The sequence below is a fragment of the Cyanistes caeruleus genome, chromosome 10, assembly GCF_971803275.1.
Source record: "Cyanistes caeruleus chromosome 10, bCyaCae1.hap1.1, whole genome shotgun sequence".
NCBI classification, from domain to species: domain Eukaryota; kingdom Metazoa; phylum Chordata; class Aves; order Passeriformes; family Paridae; genus Cyanistes; species Cyanistes caeruleus.
In genome coordinates, this window is record NC_141710.1 from 22,839,850 (window position 1) to 22,864,665 (window position 24,816).

The 24,816-nt window shown below is 42.9% G+C and overlaps 3 long non-coding RNA genes across 3 annotated transcripts; all 3 read right to left on the reverse strand.

Moving 5' to 3' along the window:
• Window positions 1–2,037: 2,037 nt before the first annotated feature.
• On the reverse strand, window positions 2,038–3,124 carry LOC147651375 (uncharacterized). Its single transcript, XR_015274404.1, has 2 exons — window positions 2,918–3,124; window positions 2,038–2,651 (listed from the first exon to the last, which is right to left on the reverse strand). It is a non-coding gene; the product is annotated as an uncharacterized LOC147651375 (long non-coding RNA).
• A 160-nt stretch (window positions 3,125–3,284) lies between these two features.
• LOC111933202 (uncharacterized) lies at window positions 3,285–13,334 on the reverse strand. The gene is made up of 2 exons (XR_002866561.2): window positions 13,209–13,334; window positions 3,285–3,931 (listed from the first exon to the last, which is right to left on the reverse strand). It is a non-coding gene; the product is annotated as an uncharacterized LOC111933202 (long non-coding RNA).
• Window positions 13,335–14,674: 1,340 nt separating this feature from the next.
• LOC147651376 (uncharacterized) lies at window positions 14,675–19,632 on the reverse strand. Its single transcript, XR_015274405.1, has 3 exons — window positions 19,180–19,632; window positions 15,282–19,103; window positions 14,675–15,192 (listed from the first exon to the last, which is right to left on the reverse strand). It is a non-coding gene; the product is annotated as an uncharacterized LOC147651376 (long non-coding RNA).
• Window positions 19,633–24,816: the final 5,184 nt, after the last annotated feature.

Sequence of the window (24,816 nt, forward strand, 5' to 3'; positions counted from 1 at the left end):
GCTCAGAAGAACCTTCAGCATGACCCCGAACGCTGCGTGATGATGATTTTAGCCACGGTTCAGTGAGCAAGACTGAATTTCAGACATTTTGTGGGGATTTTTTCTTAATAAACAGATCCCAACTGCGACAACATGAGACTCACAGCACTCATTAAAATGACAACTTCAAAGAGCAGAGTTTAACTGGAAATGGATTGGACCTTGGAGGTGGCCAAAAACTGGGCAGGAGCCTCAGCAAACAGTGAAATCCTTCCCTGGGCCAGGCTGGGATTGGGGATGGGGAGGGCTGGGAGCTCATTGGGATGTGCAGTCCCTGTGCTCTGACACAATCACACTAAAGAATTTAAATAAATTTAAAATTACTTTCAAAATTATTAAATTAAAAATATTACATTATAAATATTATATTATAAATATTATATTATTATATTGCTATATACTTATATAATATTATAATATAATGCATTGTATATAACTTACATATAATTTTATATATATATTTATATATCATTTATATGTAATTTGTATATAATCTATAAATAATTTACTATATATTACAACATATTTTGTAATAATTTAATTAATTAATAATTTAATTATTTATTAATATTTATTGTTATTAGAATTATGTTAATATTATTAATATAAATATTTACTAATTTAAAGAAAAATTTTATATATGATATATAATATTTAAAATATATTCTAATAGAACTAATTTATAATATATAAAAAAAAGGAAAGATTTTCAAACTGCCCAAGGGGGAAGCCCCTCAATTCAAATCATTAAATACCTTAAAAGTCAAAAAATTCCACTTTAATTTCATTTTTGACAGCACTGCTCCCAGCTGAGGGGGCCACACCCTTTTCAAAGCACCTGCAGGAATTTGGGATAACACTGGGATTGCACTGGGAAACAGCTCATGAGAAAAGATTATTAATAAATAAAATTTAGGTGATTCCAAATTCGAAAGGTAACTCAGCAAATCACATTCCTCACTGTTAATTACCACAAAACACTGATTCAGGAGAAATCTAGAGATAAATATTATGATTATAAGCACTTTTTAAGATTCATAGCACAGCAAATCTCTGCATTTTGTGTACCTCATTAAAAATAAAAAATATTTTGGTGAGGCTCAGCTATTTATTTCAAGGGCTCTCCTTACACTTCTGAAATGTTTTATAAATATGCTAAAAAATAAATTTAAAAAAAACTAAAAAGAGAAGAGAACAATGGCTTGGTTTCTGCATGAACACAGAACCTAAAGAGTCACAAGGACATTGAGGAACAGTTGTAAAAATGAATATTTTTCAATATATAGAGGAATACAATATGTTATATATATATAAAATTATGTTATATATGTTGTATTCTTAAAATATAAAATAGACTATAATTAATATAACATAATATAACATAACACTATATATATTATATATATATATAAAACAGCAGGGATTAAGAGAATAATGCAATAAAAATCTGCCTCTGATTAAATGTTTCATATATATTAAAAATTCATACTTAAAAGTATATTTTTTTATCAAATTGGAAGATCTGTTACCTAATCTTCCAAACATCAAGAGTAGACAAAGATAAAAGAAGAGATTTAAATCAATTTTAGTATTACTTAGGTTTAGTGTTCAGTCAGATAAAATATAAAATCAAAATATTTGGGGTCAGTAAAGGGAATGAGGGACTAAAAGCAGTTTAAATAAAGGCCTGGAAAAATCAGAACCAGTGTCTAAAAAATGGAATCTGCAGAACTGAAAATTTAGGGAGGTAAATGAGCAAAATAAGGGAAATGAGGGAAAAAAATCCAGGAAAAAGATTGTAAAAAAGACAGAGGGAAAATGTGGTTTCCAGGATTTATGCAAATACAGATATTGGTGAAGCCAGCAACTTTAAAGCTGGAGGAAGAAACAAGGTGGGACAAATCCTGGAAGGTGGAAATTTACCTCTTAAAATCCAGTTGGTTTTGTGGCCTTATGTGATAATGAAACTTAATCTATTAAAAATCGACAGTGGAAACCTTTTAAAGTATTCCTGGAAGGATTTCACCCTTCATTTCCAAATATTTCCAATGAGAAGCCGGATTAATTTTTAATCACAGCTTAATGCAATTTCACATTCCAACAGCAGTTTTTCCTCTCTTTCTGCTGAGCAGCTCCTGGTGAAATCCCCCAAAAATGCAAACCCAGCCTGAACCTGGTTTTCCTGGTACTGGGAATATTTTCTTTGTGGTCTGGCTCGGAGTGATTGGAATCGTTTCTGTGGCCCTGGCAGAGCGAAGTGTGGCTAATTAGTTATTGGTGCTCACACTAAATGATCTTGGGGAGGTGATAATTGCATCCAGGGTGTGTTAACTTCCAGACAGGCTCTGAAAACAGCCTGGAGGAGAGATGGATTCCATAGGAAATATTCCATTTGAACATTTCCCAGAGCTGATCCCTGCTTTGGGCCTTGCTGGGGTGCACCCTGCTTAAAAATCTCATTCCATTTACAAAGCTCCTCCATGCTCTGATTTCTTGGTGTCCTTAATGAAGCTAATTGTATTTCTACATATTAAAATGCTTTCACGTATCTGAATAGAAGTATCTGCTCCAGAATCATTTCTCACTGCTCACAATGAGATCCTCAGTGGGCTCTGAAGGAGGAAACAAAGCAGTGAGATCATCCCTGGGAGATTGGAAGGGAAAGGAAGGGATGGAGGGATGGAGGATTCTCCCTTGCACTGCCCAATCTTTGGCCAATTCAATCCTGGCACTCAGGAGAGAGCCCCAAGGACAGAGCTCACCCAGGGCTGCTTCACCCTGCCCAATTTACCCCCAGACTCCACCTCTGTGTGCTCAGAGAAATCAGATCAGCACAAATCCAGCAGGATCAGCTCTGCAAAAACAGGAATTTACATACAAAGTGTTAGAGCTGCTGCCACAAACATCTGGAGCTTCAGCCCTCTGCTGCCTCGCTTCCCAGGCAGAGCTGAAAGGATTAAATCCAACTTTCAGACAAGGATCAAAGTTGAACTTTAGTCTTCTCAGCCAGGAAGGGCAATCCCAAGGTGCTGCTCAGCTCCTGCAGGGTTATTTTGGAGTGGGTACAGCAGCGAGAAACCTCCCTGCACTTGGAAACATATTATATATGTTTATTATAACATAACAAATACTATATGTTTATTAGAACATGGACAAATATTTATTATTAATAATAATATAAATTAAAAACATAAATAACAATATATCATTTATATATTATTATTTGATATTATATTAATATAATACTTATAATTTTATTAAATGTTATTGGAAACAGCTGGCACAGCTTGGGAAAATGCCTGAAAGAAACACACATTTTCCTAAAAATCAGGAATGAAGCAGGCACCAAGGATGTCACAGCTGAAGGAACATTTGGATAAAGCTCTCAGGCACAGGGTGGGGATGTTGGGATGTTTGTGCAAGGCTCCATGAATTTTGTGGGTCCCTCCAGCTCGGGATATTCCCAAATTCCCCAGGTTGAAAATGGTACTGTCCCCCTGAATTGAGGTGTAGGAGATGATAAATGCACAGCTCCATGCACATCCCACAGCGAGCCAGGATATATATTTATTTAATCCTTATCTCCTGGAGTGACTTTTAATGACATTTTGAAGTGCTAAGGCACTTGGAGGCTCGGATCGTTTCTTGGTCCCAGTGTTTCCCTGCAAGATACTCGACATCCCCTCTCTGCCAGGGCTCACAAAGCAAACACTGATGAGGCAAATGTTTGATGTAATTCTGTTTCAATTAGTTTGTTCTTGGCACCTTTACACGTTTATCTGCATCCAAACCTTCACTCTGCAGCAATTATTTACTTCATCTTCTAATTAGTAAGTGCTGAGCCTTGAGGAACTGGTGCAGTCTCTGCTATGGGAGAGCTGGGAATGTTCACCTGGAGAAGAGAAGGTTCCAAGGAGACTTTAGAGCCCCTTCCAGTGCCTAAAAGGGCTCCAAGAGAGCTGGAGAGGGACATTGGAAAAGGGCCTGGAATGTGTTTTCAGCTTCCCTACCAAGGCAAAGGCTTGAGAGAGCCCAAAATTCTTCATCCCCTCAGGTTCAATAACAAAAAAGAGAGCTGGTGTTCCAGTGAAAAAATCTCAGCCACAGTAAGTACTTCTGCTTCAAAAATAAAACCTTAAATGACTTCCCAGAGCATTTTTCCCACAGAAAATGTTTGTCATAGCCCACCTCCCTGAGAAACAAACAAATCCTCCCAAACCAACGCTGGAAACATCCAAGCTCCAGCCCCCATCTCCTCTCCACTCCTGACAAGCAGCACAGCCCCCAGCCAGGGATGGGATCACTCCAATTTTTGCCCATCACTTTCTTCTCTAAAGAGTTTCAAGTTTTGAGAAAATAGAGGCACTTTCAAAGGGACAAAGTGCTCGTCCTGCTGTGGGGTGAAGCTTTCTCTCCACCCTTGGTGGCTTTGGTGTTTTGCTTAGGAAGGAGCCAAATGAAACAAAAGTGAATGAAATGAATGAAACACCTTGTTTCAGCAGGGGAAACTCCACATGGACCTCTTTACTACTCTATTCTTCATGATCTGATTTTATTCTTGAAAGAGCTGATAAATTCCCAGCTAACTGAATATCCCATCTGCCCATAAAGTCAGCTTTCAACACCAAAGGAAACGCAGTCCGTGTCCTGAGTGCTGCAGCCTAAACACAGAACCTGGAAAGGTGTGTGGGGAAGCCAATTATTTTCCTCTTGCAAGCTGATTTATATTATAATTCAAAATGCAAACACAATAATTCCAGCACTCTTTCTTCCAGAGGAAATACAGATAACAAGATAACGCAGGGAGGATTCATTTCCTACAAGCTGCCTTTGTGTTGTTTATTGAGCTAAATAAACATGAGGGATGTGTGATAATCACAAAGCATCTTCCTGTGGCAAGATAACCGATAGTGCTGGGGGGTTTGCTTTAGTTTTAAAACAGGGATTAGAGCAAAATAAGAAAAACAGGACAAAACCCAACGTGGAATTGTTCCTTAATTTGGCAGCACAGAAGTTTCCCCAGCAGTTTTGCAGGGCAGGCTGTGCCCAGGTGCCTCTCAGCAGAGATTAAATCAGTGTTTCTCAATTTGGGCTTGCTCAGAGCTGTGGCTGATAATTTACCTTTAATTGTTATTCCTGCCACCCTCTGCCTATCAACTGTTAATGTGTTTCCACAATTAATTAGCCATTAGTGAAGTCCCTACTGCAACCAGCCTGTGTCCCCAGGGATTTCCAACTGGAAATTCACCATTTCAAGTGGGATTTGCTGAGCTCTGCAGGCTCCAAACCTGTGGAACCAGAGGGCTGCAGAAGGCCAGATGTGAAGACAATCCTCAGACATTCCTGTGAGAAAATCCCAGTAAAACCAGTGCTGCTGGATCCCCTTGGATGCCAAGCATCCAGACTTTGTTTCCTTCCACCTCCCGCTCCCTTGGGGTGGAGACAGAAGGGTTTGGGGCTGGAGGTTGCTCTGAGCTCAGTGATGATTTTCTTGTCTTTCTCAATGCTCCAAGATGCAAATTCCCAACTCAGCCCAGGAATAAAGCAGGGATTTTCCATCCTGGGCGTGGAGCTGTCACCCTGCCCCTGGGATTGTTCCCTGTCAGCAGAGGTCTCTAATACATGACCAGGTTATGTCCCTGTTTCCTGTGGGAGCAACCAGCAATTTGCAATGAAAATAGCTTCCAGTTTGCTAAAACATTCCCTGTCTCCATTTAAAGTCACCTTCTGCCTCAGTTGGAATCCTCTGATTCCAAAAGACTTTGGAAAATTAAGGATATTGTCCTGTGAGTTTATATGACCTCAGCAAGGAAACACTCCTATTAAAAAAATCCCTGGAGAGGCAAATAATCCAAACATTCCTGCAATCCTCAAAAAAAACCTCAATGTTTCCCAACTCTGAAGTGCTGGAGATCTTCAGTGTTTTGCAGGAAAAGCAGCAAATATTTGCAGGCCAAGGATCTTCCTGCAAACCCAAAATAAATAAATTGGGATTGATAATCTCAATTTGGGAGCAGAGCTGCCACCACCAACCTCCTGTGGCAACCTGAGGCACCACACTGGAATAATGATGGAACTCCTTGGAGAGGATTCCCAAGAGTCTGGTGTTCCAAATTGGAATTTGGAGCTTGGAGGAAATAAATGCCTGGCTCTGTGTGGAAATCTGGACACGCTCAGAGATGAATCCCCCAAAGCTGAGATACCCTTCAGGCACCCAAACCCTGAGTGGGGAATTTCCACCCTCTCAGATGGTTCAATGGTGCTTTGGCAGCAAATTCCAGGGGTCAATAGAACACCCTGGTGCCCATTAGATGGAAAACTCTTCTTAGCAGACCAGGCACAAACACAAATCAACACCAGATTTTTATTTTCTTTTTTCTGGCCTTGAGCATGTCTGTAACACATCTGGAGAAAAGCACAATTCCATCCTCCAATGTGTTACAAAATTAAGATATTTCCCCTAACGTGGAAACTGTCATTTCTGAGGAGAGAGGATAAAACAGGAATACAGGAGGAATTACAAGCAGGGGTTTTTGGTACCTCTTTCCCTGTCAGCCTGGCAGGGAAATGAGCTCTGTAAAGTTGATGCTGAAGAGAAAGGTCACTGTGCAGGGTACACACGAGGCTACTCCTGGAACATAATCATCAAGCAAAAATTCTGAGCAGCTCCAACAGCAACTGGCATCTCACAGCTGCTTTGCAGTAACATTTTTCTCCATTTTCACTACATTTCCTGGAGAAGGGCTTATAAATACTACAGCAGGACTGAGAAATAATTATCCATTCTTTCCACGAGTGTCCATAAATATTCTGCTGCTCTGTTTGGGACTGAAGCATGGCCTGACCTATAGCAGAGCTCAGGAGAGACTGGGAGAGGAGATGTTTATTATTTTCCTGCTGACTCCCAGCTGTGGGATCAATGCAAGAAGAAAAACCTTCCTGGCTGGCCCTTGCCCTCCTCATGCACGGACAGGAGCAGACATTTCCAGCATTTCCACATCTATCAGCACCCTCAGAGATCTGACACGAGCCCTCAAGCAGAGTTTTCTCCCTCATGGTGTATTCTTTGGGCACTGCAAAGGTTTGGTTTGCACAGCAGCTCACGCCTCAGGTTGAGCCTTCTCCACCTGAGCTCCCAAAACCAGCAGAGATGACAGAGGAGACAAAGCCCTTGCAGAGGGAACACTTGGAAAGGAAAAAATCAGATTTTTTTTCTGTATTGAATGTTATTGTCAATGTGTGAGCCGCTGCATGACACGAAAACAAACAGAATTTAACATCTCCCTTTTAATTGCTCATCAACCTTTTAAAATACACTCAAGGCTCATTTTTTACACAGTTGCATGCTGCTGGTTTAGCTTTAAAAAACTCCTTTTCAGCATTTCTGGATGACCTAAAATTTCCAAGAATGCCAGGAACTCCAAATACCTTTTCCAGAAGGTGGCAGCTGCCCTGACCCTCTGCAGCACCTGGATTTTGGTGTTTTTCTGGAACATTCTCCTCTGCTGGGCTGATTTACTCCCTCTATTGAGTAGGAAACTTTACAGCTGACATTTCTAATTGTTTCAGCTCTGTTTACTCTGAGGTGTTGAACACCAGCAGTGTTTTCTGACCAGGCCCTTTGGAGCTCTCTCACAGAGGAGAGTTTGCTGTGCTACAGTGAAAATAAACAAACCCCAGAACTCCTGTTAGAAACTGAGGTGCTCAGAATTAACCTTTTGTTCAAGAAGAACCAGAACTGACTTAATTGGAGCCAGCTCCTCGCTGATGGAAGGGGAAGAGGGGGATTTTTGTTCCTTGGGGAATGAGCAGCTCTGAGGAGCACAAAGCCAACCTTGGCAGAGCCACCAGCTCGTAGTGAGAGGCACAAGGGATTTGTTTAATCCAGAGGCTCTGGAAACAATCAGATTCCAGCTGGGCCAGGAGACTGAGGGACCAGGAAGGTGTGGGAATCACTGCATGGATTTTCAGGCATTCTCAGCAAGGCCTGGTGTGAAACAAAGCCATGTTTATGTTCTGTAGCAAAGGGTGAGCAGCAAACACTGCTCAGTCAGGGCTGGAAATCATCCAGCATCATTCCTGCCTCCCTGGCCACCTCCAGCTCTGGATTTATCCTGAAATTTACCTGCTTGAAGTTCTCATTCTCATCCTGGAAATTTCAATAAGTCTTTTTTTATCCCCAGTAGAAGGGTTTGGCTTGGAAGAGATCTTAAAACCCACCCAGTGCCACCCTGCCATGGTAGGGACTCCAGTCCCAGGCTGCTCCAAGCCCCGTCCAACCCTGCCTTGGGCACTGCCAGGGAAATATTTTTGCTCTAAATGAGATTCTTTTAATTTTCTCTGCCCACGCCAGGAGCAACAGCAGCAGCACAACCTGCACAGCTGAGCTGCACTATCCAAATAACACCCAAATATTTGCCTGCCCATTTTTGTCTCAAGTCTGAAGAAAACTTCCATTTTTATTGCATCCGTGCTCTCTCACTGAAACACAACTTTACCAAACATTCCTTGTTGAGACACTTAACTTCAGCTCCTCTTTTTTTCAGGTCACTTTTTCAGGCCATTTCCCTTTGTAGTAAGATCTCCCAGCCAAACCTCCCTATTGATTGATGGAGGGGAGACTTCTCTCCAAGTCAATAATAGCCCAGAGCAGGAATCAGCAGCTCTTTGCTGTTATTTATCCATAAAGAGCTTTATTGAGCTAAACTGGTGTTCAGTTTAGCCTCTCACGGTTTATCATTTTATTTTTCTACCAATTGTCCTTCTTAACTCTGTTGGAATCTGCTGCCAGCTAAATCAGGCCAGAGAAAGCTTAACAAGTGAATGACAACCATAATTCAGTGTTTACTGCTTCAAACCCTGATCTTGCCATTCTAGCAGCAAAATTCCTGAGATATTTAGAAATTAGTTTTTCTTGCAAGAAGCAATATATGCAAGGAATAATGAAAGGAGTGGATTAAAGGGAGCAGGGAATTTATGATGTGCCCAGCAGAAATCTATCAGCTGTGATTGGGGTACAAATATCATTTCATACCATGCTGCACAGTTTCTCCCCAACTTCATCAATTGCCTCCCAAGACAATGTAATATCGAAAGAAATAAACAGAGCTAAATCACTGAAGAGATGATTATTTGTTCATTACTTAAGACTGTGTGTTTCAATTGGCAAAAATAAGACTAAAAGCAAATATTCACTGCTTTGGCTCACTAATTAACTCTGCATCTAAGCTGGCATTTTGTTATTGCTCTACCTCAGAATCCTAGAATTAGAGGTATAAAAAAATAACTGGACTTGAAGGGTCCTGCTTTTATCAGTTCCTTGTAAAATTGTTGGTTTCTGGGATATTTCTCACCTTTTCCCAGTCTTGGAAGTGATTCACAAGCTAAAAATTCCCCCTTTTATTCTTTTCCTAAGATTACACTGTGTTTTCACTTAATATATGTAATAACATTTAGATAGAATTATGAAGGTTATTGTGATGAATAATCATGATCCACAACTAAAAACCTCCAAAATGCTGTGAAACTGTATTTAGGTGTTTAGGAGCCAAAGTGCTCAGACAGGTTACCACATTTCCATGCCAAGAGTGAGCCCAATAACTTTTGTAGAAAACCCCAAACCTTCCCCAAAAGATGCATTTTCCACCCTTAAAAGGTTGCCCCTCAATTTTACGGCACATTTCAAAGACTTCAAACACCTTGCCAGTGTAGCAAACACTTCCAAACCTGTGCCCAGAACAACTCTTGGCTCTTAAAAGCTGCCAGGGATTTAAAAATTTTGGTGTGTCTCAATCTCAAACCCTTCCTGGGGCAGAGGTAACACTAAGAATTTTTAAAAAGGGTGTAAAAAAAACTTTTTTAAATTACTGGTGCAACCCCTGCCCTCAGGAGAGTTTTTGCTGCTGTCAGTCCGTGTTTGGTGATCCTGGCAGTTTAAATCCAGCGTGATTTCTCCTCTGCATTGTGACTTTCAGTAACAAATCCTGATCTTATCATTATCACCATGAATATCATATAATCCCATTTTTTATCCTTCTGAGCCCTTGGTTTTAGGGTTCTCTGGCGGTGCAAAGCTCCCAGGTGTTAATTGCACATGGTGGGGGGTCACTCTTGCAGCTCATCCCATGCTACCTTCCCATGAAATTCCATGTTCCCATCCCAAGGCATCAGCAGGAGCAGCTGATAAAGCTTCCCTGCACCATTAATTGCTCTGTAGGATCTGCTACTCCTTCTCTTGATTGTCCAAGCTGCTCTCTTCCCAGACATTCCTCTCCCCTGGGAGCAGGGAGAGGCTTCCAGAGAAGCTGCCCCATCCCTGAAAATATTCAGGGGAAAGCTGGACAAGTCTTGGGGATTACCCCTGCACAAAGGCATTCCTATTTATTTATTTAAAACCTTAACTCCTGCTTTAAAATATCCAAACAGTGGGATTGGGGCTGTCTATTCCCAACAAAAACGTGTCCAAGGCACAGGGAACGAGCAATGCCAGGCCGGTTGCAAAGTCTATATTTCATTTTCTGCTCTCCGTCGAGTCTCGGTGGTTCCTGCAGTGAATAATTGGCTGCACCTTGTAAAACACGAAGTGAAACATGTACAGAGAGTCTGTTCTGTCCACCCAGATGTGTCTGTGGAATAATAAAGACCTAAAGATTGCAGCTGGCCTTGGCAGACTCCAAAATCCAGGCTTGTAAAGACACGGGGATCATCTTCATGGATTCATCCGGGTAGGAAAATATAATTAAAGGATGGAGACACCAAGACCTGTCTGTGATGACAGCCTCAGACCTGGGATCCACTCTAAATTTAACAAGCCAATTAAGGCAAATTAACAGAGTTATAGCCTGCTTCAGTGTCCTGAAGGGGAAAATCCCAAAGGGATAAACACAACTCACAAGCTAAAAATTCCTTTTTTTTTTCCCTAAGATTACACTCTGCTTTCATTTATTCTTGATTTTAATATATGTAAAAATGTTTAGCTAGACTTGTGAAGGTTATTGTGATCACAATCATGATCCACAACTAAAAAACTCCAAAATGGGAACTGGTACTCCAAGGGAACTTGCACTGCCCAAGAGATGGTTCAGGCACTGGGAGCTGCTGGCCTGGAAGGAAAGAGCTGACCCTTCCTGATTTCACACAGCAGGGTTTTCTTCCCAAAACACAGGAGTCAGAAATTACATCCCAAAGCCCCAGGGAAGGTGGGATGTTTTTCCCCCCAGTTCTCTCACTGCAGCAACTCGTGGTGTGCATGGTTTCAGCTCCACCGAGCCCCAGCCCTCCAGCACATCCAGGGAAAAGCATTTTTAAATGGGAAATAAACTCAGCTAGGCACCAAAATCATCCTTGGTAGCATCACACTTGTTTTATCAGAACACTTCAGCACAGAAACTCCCTGATGCAGAATGTTTTGCTAAATATGAGGATTACACATTTGTGTAATAATTGATTTTTTTAATAGGGTTTTTAGAAGCTCTGCTTTCCAATCCCCTTACTCTTCAGTGGTGGATGCACTCACCTTATATCCAGGTTCTATGGGTTTTGGTGCTCCAACAGCTTCATGATCAATATTTAAATTCAAGTTACATGGAACAATGAGCTACTAATGCTCATGAAATTCATACATTTGATCTGTTGGTATAAGGCCTGCAGTAACCATTGATCAAAACACACATTGCCTTTAAAACACAGGTAATAGTGGGTGGGGAAATAAAAAAAAAAACCTTCCTAAATGAAGCATTTAAATAATTAAACCTTCCAAGATTTCAGTTTGAAGCGTCCATCACCAGCCACTTTGGAATGAAGAGCAGAGACTGGGAAAGGCAGTGCCCAGCAAAGGGGGAATTCCTGCTCCTTGTTTGGATTCCAGGGCTGGCAGCTCATTCCCTGCACTCCCAGGAATTCTTGGGAGTTCCTTCTCTCCTGGTTCCTGCCCCCTCACACAGAGCAACTCGAAGTTTTGAGGAGAATTAATTTAACCCAGCACTGCTCTGCTGAAGGCCACAGATCCCTAACAAACAAGGTGGTAAGAGGCAGAGTTTTGTCTAGTCAATATTTTTCTTTAACAGTTCAAAGCAAAGAAAAACCCAACATTTTGGATTAGTTGGTGAAATCGTGTGGTTTTAAAATTGTCTTTCACCAAAAAGAGCAGAAAAAAAGATAAAGTTACATTAATGCCTCCTGAGGAAGGTAAATAAATTAATGAAGCATCTGGTTGGCTTAAGTGAAGTTATCCAAGGGATGTCTGTCCCACAGAAGTGGTTTTTTGGCTACAGCACGCAAACAGGTCTGACCAATTTAGGAAAATATTTGGTTATCAATAACACAAACCAGCCCACTTGAATAATCATGATTTTATCCTCAGAACAAGGCACTTCCCAAACAAGCACTGGGATAAACAACATCCTTGGGATTGCTTAGAGTGCTCCAGCTTCTGAATTCTGAATTCCCTGCTTTTGGGGCTTTATCCTGCCCAGCTCTCCCCATCCCCAGCAGCTTTTAGAGCCTCTTTCCAAGGAGGAGTGATTTGAGTGAGATAATTGGAGCATCCTTCTGCTGCTCCTGCAGCCAGAGTCAAGAGGAGGAGAGAAAAGGATGAACCCAGAGCCTTGAGAGCTGTGCAAGCTCAAAGCAGCAGCATTTTGGGGCCTTGGCAAGAAAGAAATGAGCATTTTACTGCTGGAGAAAATTCTTCAGGAGCAAATTACTCATCACCTGGGCCTGCCTCATTCTGGGAGCTTGTTATGCTCCTGTTTACTTAGAGGCAAAAGTTACACCCTGAAATTATTTAAGACTCTGAGAATTAAATATTGGCAGGCCTGACAAGAGAAGAGGATGGATTAAATACGTCAACAAAAAAAAATAGAAAAAAAAGGAGGGTGGATTAGATTTTTCAAAGCCTGAAAAAAACCACTTGGAAGACAGTTTATGTGTTAAATCAGATTTCTAACATCAGTTCTCCAACAGACATGCATCATAAAAGCAAGAGTTTTAAGAAGTCAAAGATTTGCAACAGCTAAAGAAAAAAAACCCAGCCAAAAAACAAAACCCCCAACTTCAGTGAGTTGTTTATACCCCCTTTAGATGAAAGGGAAAAGAAGTAAACTTTTCTTATATTCTCTAATCAGTGGAAGCTATACAGAACCAAAGAGCATCCTTGGGACAAGTCTTACCTCTTGGATAGTGGACAGAAGATTTCTTGCCCTGGTTCCAGCAGTTGGATGGGCTGAAGAAGAGAAGATAAACAGATTCCTCACAGGAATCACTTTCTGGGACAAGGAAACCTCCAGCCCTGCTGCTCTTCCTGCTTTTATAAACCCCAGCAGCTGTTTCCCCTGAGTGATTTCCCTCCTCCAACCATTTCCAGCTGCTCAGGGATGGAGCCCCTGGATTTACTTTCTTAAAATTGTTTAGATTGGATGTTAGAAAAATGACTGATAATGATGAATGAGCTGAAATGGAAGTAATTAGGTTGGATGTGAGGAAGGAATTCCTCCCTGTGAGGGTGGGGAGGGGCTGGGATGGAATTAAAGGTAAATTAATAAAAACATGAGAACTAAAGCCAGTGTGATGTGCATTTTTTAATGGTACCTTGGCCTTGGTCCCCTTTCCCAAATTTCAGGATCCCAAATCTCAAGGTAACTTTATTCTATTTATATTTATATTGTCTCAGCTCCTGATGATCTCAGAGAGTCTTTCCAATCTTAATAGCTCCATAATTCTCTAATATAAATATATATTCCTGCGGAGTGTGAGCAACATTCTGGTTTTTCACATCAAAAAAACTTCAGGGAAATATTAGTGAGTGTTGAGCACCAACTTTAGCAGCTGAACCTTTGTGAGTGTGATGTCAGTGTGACATTAAAATGCTCCCAAACCCTGCGTAGGGAAGTGTTTCATGAGTAACTGCTAATATTGCACAGCCACAGCTGTCAAGATGAAACAGGACAAAAATGGCAGGAAAATCGTGTTCTCATCTTTAAAGAGATTAAAATACCCAGCCTGAGGAAAAGCAGGTTAACCAGTGCAAAAAGCACTTGGCAGTGGCCAGCCTGGTTCATTCTGAGATTTGCCTGAATGACTTCCAGACTCGTGTTCAGTGTGAGGGGGTTTCAGCACATTCAACAAATCAAAAAATGCCTTTCTACGCCATGAACTTCCAAGGTGACAAGTTTGAAAGGAGCTGGAATGCCATCACCCCTTGCTGATAAAGCAAGAGAAAAACATGTGTTTTTAAGGGCTTGAGATTCATCCTGGATAAATCAGGAGCAGAGAAGGGAGCAGTGGCAGGAAAGCAAATCCTGGGTGTCTGTGGCGACTCCTCCATGCTCTGAATACCTCAACGAACCTGGAGCGTCACATTCCCTTCCTTGGAGCTCTCTGACCACTTTATAAATCTGATTTTCCGCAAATATTTGGGAGCGTGGTAGTTGATGGCGGGACAGAAGTGGAATGCTGATGACTTTTGGCTGCAAATGCAGCAGATGAAAACTCACTCGATCCAAGGCGAAGTGTCGCCTTTAATAAAGTAATGTCATGCCATGCCTCCCCCGTCGCTGGCCTGTGGTGACATGAAAAATTATAATGGGGGAAATGCAGAACTTTGCAGATATAAATAACTGGAGACTCTGAGAGAAAATTTCCAAGCGGGGAGGTGGAAGAGCGTAAACATTTATTAAGGAGCTGCAGGGAAGGAGATTATTGCCACCTATTGACAACAGCACTAAAATAATCCAGCCTGTTTGCTCCTGGTGAGTAGGAATTCCTCCCTGGGAGCTTTGCAGCAGGCTGTTCCTACCGGATTTGTGTGGTAGAGGATAGAGGGACTGGGAATAGCAGAGGATTTGAGGGATAGGACCCCATCTGAGGGGAATTTTTAAATAATCCAAGCCTTTAGAGAGGTGATTTAACAGTAATTGAACACTTGGCAAACCAGGCCAGAGCGTGTGGTGCTGCTGGATCCAGAGGGGTGGAGCAGGCACAGAGGAGGGGGAATGTGGTAGATCCAAGGAGTGGCTGCCATCCCACAGGAGCAGTGGTGTTTCTTCCATGGGATTTGTCCCTGGGGCTGCTGGATGGATCCCACTGCCGTCCGTGGCTCCTGCTCGGGGCAGCGCTCAGCTGGAGACGGCTCAGACACTGGAATGTCCTTAAAACCTGGACTGGAGAATGAACACAACTGCAAATCAAATCAAAAATAATCAGCATTCAGCCACACAAGGTGTAAAATCTGGGTAATCCTTTACCAGGAGTGCCAGTCCTGTCGTTAGGATGATTTCAGCCCAGCTCCTCAGAACAGTCTCCCTGTCATGATCTCCCTTCCTGCCCATGTCCTTTTAGCATTTCAGATCTGAAACCACTGATGCCTTGGGATTCAGTTTTTATCTTTTCCATACATTTGTAAGCCTGCAGTTCTTTCCAGAACTCCAAACTCCACACCCAGCATCAGCTGCTGCTTTCCCATTCTGGGCAGACACAACAATTCCTCCCCAGGCCTGGCAATCAAGGACACCTCAGTGCCCCAGGCCCCAGCAATGGCAACAAAAGGGAGCTGGGGCAGCAAACTTGGGCTAAATGCCTTCATCAGCTGCAGCTGGAATTGCAGGATTGACCCCAATGTGCAAATGGACCAAACTTGTCAAAGTGTGAAACCCGGGAGCCGTGGGACATTTTGGGTGCAGCCCCTGGGGGGCTTCACCTGCCCTAAATGTGCCTGGAGGGCCCTCAATAAATAGAAATAGAACTGATTTTTACTCCCTTAACTTTGTCTGACCTCTGTTTTAGGTAACCCCGGAAAAAGGCATCAAAACCCTCTCCCTCTCTGCCTGTCAGGACTCAGTTTATTATTAGGTATATCCAGTGTGATTCACTCCTGACAGCCCACTGATTTCTGATCTAATTTGGGTCAGACAGTGCAGATGGAGAAAAGTTCCCTGCCCCTTCTAATCCAGTCCCCAAATTCATTTGCTATTCAGTGGAAATCCAAGCCCAGAAATTTTTATCTTTCACTTGTCTCTCAAGAATTCCCTCTCTGAACCATATGCACTTAACTCTGTCAGACAGATTGGTGAAGACAAAAGCTCCAAGAGGTTGGAATGCTTTCCTGCCATACAGCAATATCTGCACAGCCTTTGCTGTGGGTATTAAAAAATATTCATTATTATTTAGGTCTCCTTTAGGAGTCCCATTTCTGGAACAGGTTAAAATGAATGTTGTTTGAATGATCTGTGTCGTGGGACACATTTTTGTTGAATGCTGACTAAATGCTAACTAGAATTTCAGAGTTTGGTCTGGGGTGTGATTAGAGAATCTTGGAATTGTTAAGGTGGGAAAAAAACTCCAAGATCATCAAGTCCAACCTTTGAACAAACGTGACCCTGCCCACTAGGCCACATCAGAAAGTGCCACATCCACTCATTCCATGATTGCAGATATCTGATGAAGGGAGGTAAAAAAGGCTAGACACGGTAAAATCTAAATTTTTACAGCTAGATATTTAGGAGAAGTCATTTTAAACTAAGAACTCGGCAAGGTTTGAGTCTGAACCCACTCACTTCCCAAATTACTCTTTGCATCTCCAACTTTGTGTGCTAAATTTGAAAGGAAGAGCTCTCAAAAGAAGGGATTTCCTTGAAGAGCGATGCAGATGGCAGCAATGAGAGCAAAACAAAGCAGACAAACAAATCAAAGTTACACACAGGGAATGGGATCTGCGCTCGTGTGCAATCCTACAACTTCTTAATTGGCCTCCAAGATTTGCCTGAAAATTTCTGGTCAACAGAAAAATCAAAGGGAATGGCGAAATAATTGCAGCGCCCGTGTGGCGGCGCAGCCTAATTAATTGACTTTGCTGGTGGCTATAAAATGCTCCAAAACTTCCCCAAGCAGGATTTCAGAGCTGCTAATAAGTGATGGCAGGTGCTGAAGGTGACATTGACAACCATTTGTCTGCAGCCAGCAAAGAAATACGGCCACACACGCTGGCATTATTGGATATTAGAGGTACTGCCTTCCAAATGTCATATTTTAAATGTCATTGGGTTTGCAGAGAGGGGGGAAAAAATAAAATTTTAATGCTATTTTAGTCGTGTACCTCTCGTTGAGCCTTAAAATAATGTCAATTTTTACGAACACTTTTAATAGTATGCAAAAGTAATTATCTGCAGTCTCTGAGGTTCAGTATCCTTTAATAATGAACTGAGTCATTCCATATCCCAAATTTATAAATGGCTATTTGCAGACTGGAGGGGAGCACAGGCATCAGAGCAATGCAGGAATAATCAAACACCACAAAATTCTGTGAAGAGCAGCAGATCCAGATTAATTTATCCATAAGTTATTAGTAGCATTTACCACTCCTGAAGCCAAATTTGAGCAAAACATCCATTCTGGAACCCAAACATCCATTCTGGGTCCAGTAACATTTAATAGTGGGTTTGGTGGAGTTTAAGCAACCACATAACCCTGATTTCACAGCCAGGTTTAATTTCGCTGTGTCAAAACCTGTTAGGTTAAGACATTAGAGATGGTTTGGTCTTTACTGTAAATATTTAAGATTGGCCTTGTTCATCTCTGTAGGTGGCACAGAGGGTGGTGATTCAACGTGGGTGATTCAAACCTTCCTGAACGACTCTCCAGGGCTCACTCCTGATCATTTCATACCCAGCAATTTCAAACAACACCCAGACAGTTATTTTCTGCTCCACATCTAAAGAATAACTATCGATTCCTGCAAAGCACAAGAAGTGAAATCGAATCTCAGGCTGGAAAGGCTGTAAAAATTAATACTCTCTCTTCAAAAGTGAGAGGGGTCTAATCAGAATCCCTTCATCACACATTTTGCTGATCCTGTTGGTTGTGATTCCCGCAAAAGGTGATGATCTGAGGGTCTGAGCATCCTCTGAAACAGCAGCAGCTCCAAGGCAACTTTTAGGAGGGGAAGGAGGAGTTTTGTCCAGTTCCTCATCCCCATCCTGTGCTCCAGGACACTCCTTGGATCATCCCTGTTTGAGCCTCACCTCCAATCATGGCTTTGTGTCCTCCCTTTCGTAATTTGCTGCGGGTTCCCTCCTTAGCAAAGCCCTGCTCACAAAACCATCCCCCTGCTGCTGTGCTTTTCCAGGGCTGCTCTGACTCCCAGGTGCTCCAGGCTGAGATTCCAGCCAGGAGCTGAGAGCAGGAGCAGCAGAGAACTCAGCTGTGCAGCCCAAACACAGCCATGGGAAGCTGGCTCGGGGAACAATTAGGGAACAGAATGAATGGAAATGGCTTTTGAAGAAAGACAATGAGCCAATTGGTGTTATTATCCCGCTCTGGCAGCATTCAGGTTGTTTGGCAGCCAGCCAGAGCGATGGGTTTGGTTCCTTTCTCTCTCTGATTGCCTTCAGACCTCAGGCCCAATAAAACAATTTAACTTATTCCACCAGGACGTGTTCCAGCCCCTCTGGATATCCTTAACCCCTTTCTAATGGAGTGAGCCCACAACATCATCTCATATCTGACCACACTCATGATTAAAAATACTATCCTTAGAATTATTCTGATTTAAATTCCTGTGTTCTACCGCTGGCTGTCACCTCTTGTCACAGTGAGTCACAATTTTGTGTTTTACCTCTGGCTGTCACCTCTTGTCACAGCACTGGGTCCATCCTTTCTCCACCCTCACCACAATTCCACGAGGTTCTGGGACTTCCCTGCAGCCTGGTGGGCTCAGAACTTTATATAAAATAATGGTGCTCAGGCCTAAATTCCAAAGATCAGGTTGGTCAAGAGGAAAGCAGCAACACTCAGGTAAGTTTGGGATTGGGGGAAATCCCTAATTCTCCATAATAATTCACATCACCTGGCTTTTCCCTGAAGTCTCTGGGAAAGCTGGATGCAAAAAACAAGGATAATTCCAAGTGGTTGGTAACATCCTCCCCTGAAATGCCTCAGCCAGAGGCTCTTGGGGATCCCGGGGTTCCTGAGCACAGTTCCCTCTCCCACCCAGAGCCTCTGTCCTGGCTGGAAGGAGCAGCACCCACTCAGAATTCCCTGAGAATGGGACAAGAGCACTCACTCAGAATTCCCTGAGAATGGGACAAGGGAATCCCTTCAGTGGAATGGCACCAACAGCAGCCCCTCAGAATTCCCAGAAAACAGGACAGGAGCAGCCCCTCAGAATTCCCAGAAAACAGGACAGGAGCAGCCCCTCAGAATTCCCAGAAAACAGGACAGGAGCAGCTCCTCACTGGAGTTTCAGCCAGAGCAGCACTCCCGGCCAGGGCCTTTCCCTGTGCTCAGCCTGGCATTTTTTGGTGATGGATTTTCCTGCTGAAAGCTCTGGGAGCTTTCCTCCCCTGGAAGGGCCATACCCGAGTGGCTGGGCTCGTTCTGCCTCCCTCATTCCCTGCATCCAGCCCCCCCTGCCCAGCTCCCTTCCCCTCCCGGAGCACATTCCCAAAATCCAAGCAGACACAACTTGATTTAGACAGATTTTCCCTGCTCAGGTTTCTCATCCACCTCCACCACCCTTCAGGTGGAGCTTTGAGGGATGCTTTGAGGGCCACCCCACACCCTGGGCTGATGAAAGCCCCACCTGAACTCACAATGAGTTCCTGGCACTCCCCTCGTACTGTGGTAATTAGCCCCATGTGCAAATTAACCACCCAATTAGGGAAAGTGAAGTGAGCTCTTCAATATTTCACAGAATTATTTCAATATTGCATTAGGTGACTGTTTCTATTATGGGCTTTGTTTGCTGCTCACATCAACTCTTCTTGGAATATCTCAGCTGTGAAAATCACTCTGAACCTTCAGACTTCATGAATTTTGGGTGTTGCTCTTTTAAATTTCTTCCAAAAGAAAATACAGGGAAAGTATCCCAGCCTGTCCAAGCCCAGACTCGACCTCAAGGAAAACTGGAAGAAATTAGGGAAATACTGCTTGAGACAGACAGGGAACATTCAGATGTCATAAACTCCCTATCCCTAGGAATAAAAATCAATTAAAACCTGTTATCAGTACTATCAATGCTCTATCCTGTTGCACAATTCAGGTTACAGCACACTTCTAAAATGCAAAGGAGCTTTGCAAATATAAAAGTCCTTCATTCCTTCTTCTCCAAATCCTGTAGCTAAAACAATTTCTCAGATAATTCCTTTCCTCCACCACTTTCTATTCCATCCCCTTTCCAGCCTCCAGCCATGATTCATCAAGGAATGGTTGGATTTGATGATCTTGTTCTTTTCCACCCTTAATGATTCTCTTGTTCTCTGAAGTTTTATGTGTGGCTGTGGTGAGATGGGGCCACCGTGGACCACTTGGCCTTTTGAGACCTTTCTGTCCACGTTCCTGTGGCTCTGGACTCTCCACCCTGGACACTGAGCTGAAGGAAAACTCATTCCAGCTCCCTCAAAGTCGCAGCCGTGTCCTGCAGGACAGGTTTTCTGGGAAGAGCTGCACCTCCCTTCTCCTGCTATACACTGGAGACCTTGTAGGTCTTTTCTCCATCACCTACACTTTAGTTCTGTACAGCAATGCTGCCTATCAGTGCAAAAAACAGCTTCTCCCCCTCCCTGTTCCTTTGGAGCATGCACAAAACAGCTGTCTTTAAAATTCCTTGAAGGATTGTGTAATCTCAGCAATAGCAGGGAGCACTTGGGAGCTGAGTGCATTACAAAGTCTAATAACAGCAGCAATAATAACAGGGAGGCAGTGAAAGCTCAAGGATGCTGTGACTTTGAGCACGCTCTGCTGTGGCTCTGAGAGGCTCTGCTGCAGCTCTGGGAAGCCTCTGGCACCAGTCAGGTTCCAGCACCTCTCAGGGGGCAGGGAACACAAATTAGGATTTTTATTTCCAGAGGGCGGGCCTGGGCCAGGCCTGTGTTGAGTGCAATAAAGGTGTTTGCAAACTGAAGACTCTTCAATCAACTAAAAGAGCTTTTGCTCCTTTTCACAGATCCAGGTGCTGTTTTCATTAGATTTTAGGTGCTTTTGGCGTGATCTCACCTCAGAAGGAATAATCAGGTCAGTTAAAAGGAAGTCAAAGGAGCTCCCCATCAGGCCGAGTGTTGTTGTTGTTGACACCAAGACCCAGGGATGTGGTGTTTGATAAGATATTTCTGGTCTGTGCACGGCCCTCCCACACACAAAATGATCACAGGATGCACCACAAGAACACAGCCAGGCTGATTTAGGGCAAAATGGGCTGGGGTGACCCTTGGAGAGTGACTGAACAAAGAGAACCACAGAGTGAATCACAGCATGAGCTACATTGGAAAAGATCAAGATCATCAAGTCCAACCTGTGACCTAACACATCCAAGAGTGGGTCCAGGTCAGCCTGGAGAAGGAGGAAGGGCTCCAGTGAGAACCAAAACTTCTTCCACTCGCGGTCCTGAGTCAGCCTGAAGAGAAGCCAAAGTCACTTGAAAGTTGAGAGATGCATTTTACACACGACGCTGATGGAATGTGAAACCAAAGGATTGATCTCGAAGCTTTGGCCAAAAAAATCCTGCGTGATGAATGACAAAAGCTGAGATCAAATGTGCTGCTTTTTATCCCCCTTTTTAAGCCCTGAAATTAGTACCATTTCCATGGGAAGCTGAGTCTGAGATATCAAACCCAGCTCCAGAAATCTCCCTCTGCAGAGAAGATTCACTACGGGGAGATCCCGTGGGACAGATAGAAACTGACAATTTAATAAATGAAGATGGAAGCAGAACAGGCTGACATCTTAATCAGCTCTTCTTCTGGAAACAAAGGCACTGCACAATTTCCTTCCTTATCCACCTCTTTCTCAACACCAGTTGATCATATCTGGCCACAGAAATTACTCTCTGACCTCCCTGGCAGCTGCTTCTCTTTACAGCAATTTGTTTTTGCTACAGCCCATGTTTCCAGGGAGGCAAAAAAAAAAAAAACCAACAAAAAACCAACAACAAAAAAACCAGCAGCACTTCACAGCTCTACATAAAATTGTCACTGACCCAAATGTATGACTATCACTCCCTTTAGTAAGTCTCTGCTCAAATAAACAGCTCTCAGCATGTTCACAACCTGCAACAACCAAGAGCAGGAGCTCTGAGCAGCAGCCTCTCCTCTAATTGCTTCCCCTCCACCAGCAACCAGCAGCTCTGCTCCCACTGGTGGGCCAGAGCAATTCCAGGCAGGAATTTTTAATGTTTCCATCCAAATCCGTGGCAAGCTGGTCCTTGAATTCCTGACACTCTGTAATCGTGAATTCATAAAGCTCCTAAAATTCAGAGGACGGGGGGATGCCAACCTGGGAGTCAGCACAAAGCCTGGCTGGAACGGGGGGGATGATTCACTTTCGAGAGGCTCCTGAAGCTCACATCAAATTTTAATAAGTCTTTGACTCTCTTTTGCAAATGTCATCTCCTAATGACACCCTGCAAAGATGCTGCTTCTCCTATTAGCTCTAAAATGCTCAAGTGCTCAGCTCGTGGTGCCTGCTAAGCTGTCAGAGAAGAGCTTAAAACGCCAGGGGAGAACATTCTGCTGCTGGGATGATGTTGGGGTTTGCAGCACCTGCTCCTGCTTTCAGCTCCCACAGGAAGGATTTCCCTGACTTCGGGGTCAGATGGAAAACCCAGACATTTATGGAGCTGAATTATTCTTTACAAAGCTGGGGAAGAGACGGTTCAGTTCATCTAAGAAATGGCTGTGTGCTCAGCAAAGTCCTCCTGCACCTTTCAAGCCCTAAAATCCCACTTTAAAAACCAATTTTACACATACCAGGAGAGTGTTCAAGGGCATGGCAGAAGGGTGGAGCTGGCAGGTGGGGAATGAGACAATTACAGAATCATTAAGGCTGGAAAAGATGTCCAAGATCATCAAGCTCCCAGCCCAGCTCCCCTGGTTTGGGATTTAACACACTTTTACTGTCCTGGCTGCTCCTCCAGGTGCTGCACCGCTGCTTTTACACAAATGCAGCCACATCAAACCAACCACAAATTACAAACTACAAACCACAAATTAAAGTTTATTTTATTTTTTTTTTTTGCAGTGGGAGAACCCAACCAGCAGAGTAGAGAAGGTGACTTTGGGGAACAGCTGAATTAATAAAGGAATGTCTGCAGGAAGATGGGATTATTTGCAGAGGAAAACAGCAACAAAAAGTCTTTCTGTGCCAATCTAAATCAGGTCTCAGCCTGAAGCAGCCACAGGCTGCAAGGATTTCCATGCTCCTGGAAGGATAAATAATGCAGGGAGTGTATCCACACCTGGCTGGGAATCACAGCACTCCTGTGTCAGGAAAACAAGGCTTTTATGGCCCAGGGGTGCCCCAGGAATGTGATACAGCAGGAAAACCTAAATTAGGAACAAGGGACTAAAGCAAACTCGGTTTGTAGGTGCAGAATGTCAAGTGTAATCTTATTTTTCACCCCTTGCTGTGGGCAGGGACATCTCCCACTAGACCAGGTTGCTCCAAGCCTTGTCCAACCTGGCCTTGGATACTTCATTATTCCAGGAGAAAATTGTGGTTTTTTTTCCATGGGAAGGACACTGTGCTAGAGGTACTTAATTAATAAAAAACTATTTTTGCTGTCCCCAGATCTCAGACACAAATTCATTTTCATCCTGTTACCTGTTGGTAGAAAAGACCAGCCTTAGCTAAAGCTTCATCTTCCCCCTTCTCCCCTGGCCATCACCTCGTTAAATCTCACTAATTGCACAGGAATTTTTATTTTTAAATTGATGCAAAACACAGCTGAACTTCTACTATTTCACCCCCTGGGCCAAATTCAGCCCAAATTCACTTCCTGCAGGATTTTCAGTGATAGCAGGGAGCGCAGCAATGCCATGGGAACAGGAGCCACTGGCTCAGGGATGCTGAAAAGCAGCACTGGACACACAATTTACTTCTAAGACCCTTTCATCTGTAGTTTCATATCTATTCTATTTCCAGCCTCTCTTTGTAAGGGAGATAATTTCCTATTTTCCAGTTTTCCAGGGATTGTGAGAGGCAAATGAAGAGCAATCCTGCCCAGAATAAGGAAATGTTTACATGTAAAATTAGTATTCAGGAGCAAGAAGAGCTGCACAATCTGCTCTGCACGCTTGAAGCCAAGAAATTTCATGTGAACATTGAATTTTTTATTTTTAGTTGTAGCATTGTGCTTGAAGAATTGACAGCTGAGCTCCCTTTTGGGGATTCAGCTTTGTATACCAATTTAGTAATAAAATTAACTTTCACAGCACATTTCATGTGCAAACACTTCTAACAAAATATCAGTCTCCTTTTGCTGCTGTATCATGAAATTCTATTTTCTTGTGCCACATCAATCCCCACTTTTTAGGTTAGAGGTCAAATATTGTATCTAGAACTTAAATCCATTAAAATGTCAATAATTAGGTACCATTTCTAAAACTCTGGGTGTAACATTTTCCTCACAGTGTGTTGGTAAGAATTAATTCAGTTCAATTAACATCCCAAACTGAAAAAGCTGATAAAACACTGATAGGGAAATATGAAAAATGATCCCCAGCTGCAGTTAGTTGTACAGAAAAAGCTGAATGAGGAACTGAGCTTCTAAAAATAGGTCTAATTTTTCCTTTTTTTTTTTTTTTGGGGTGTAGTATTGAATTATTGAATTGGATTCCACGAGTGCAGCCTGGATAATTGATTCAGGAGATTCAGCCCTGAAGGATTTACCAGAAAATCAGATAAATATAGGCAGAGACATGAGGAGAAATATTCAGATATCACCAAGAGCTTCCAAGCAAAACCTTGGGTTTAAAACCAGCTGAACAGGGGAGAAACTGTCTGAAAGAGCTG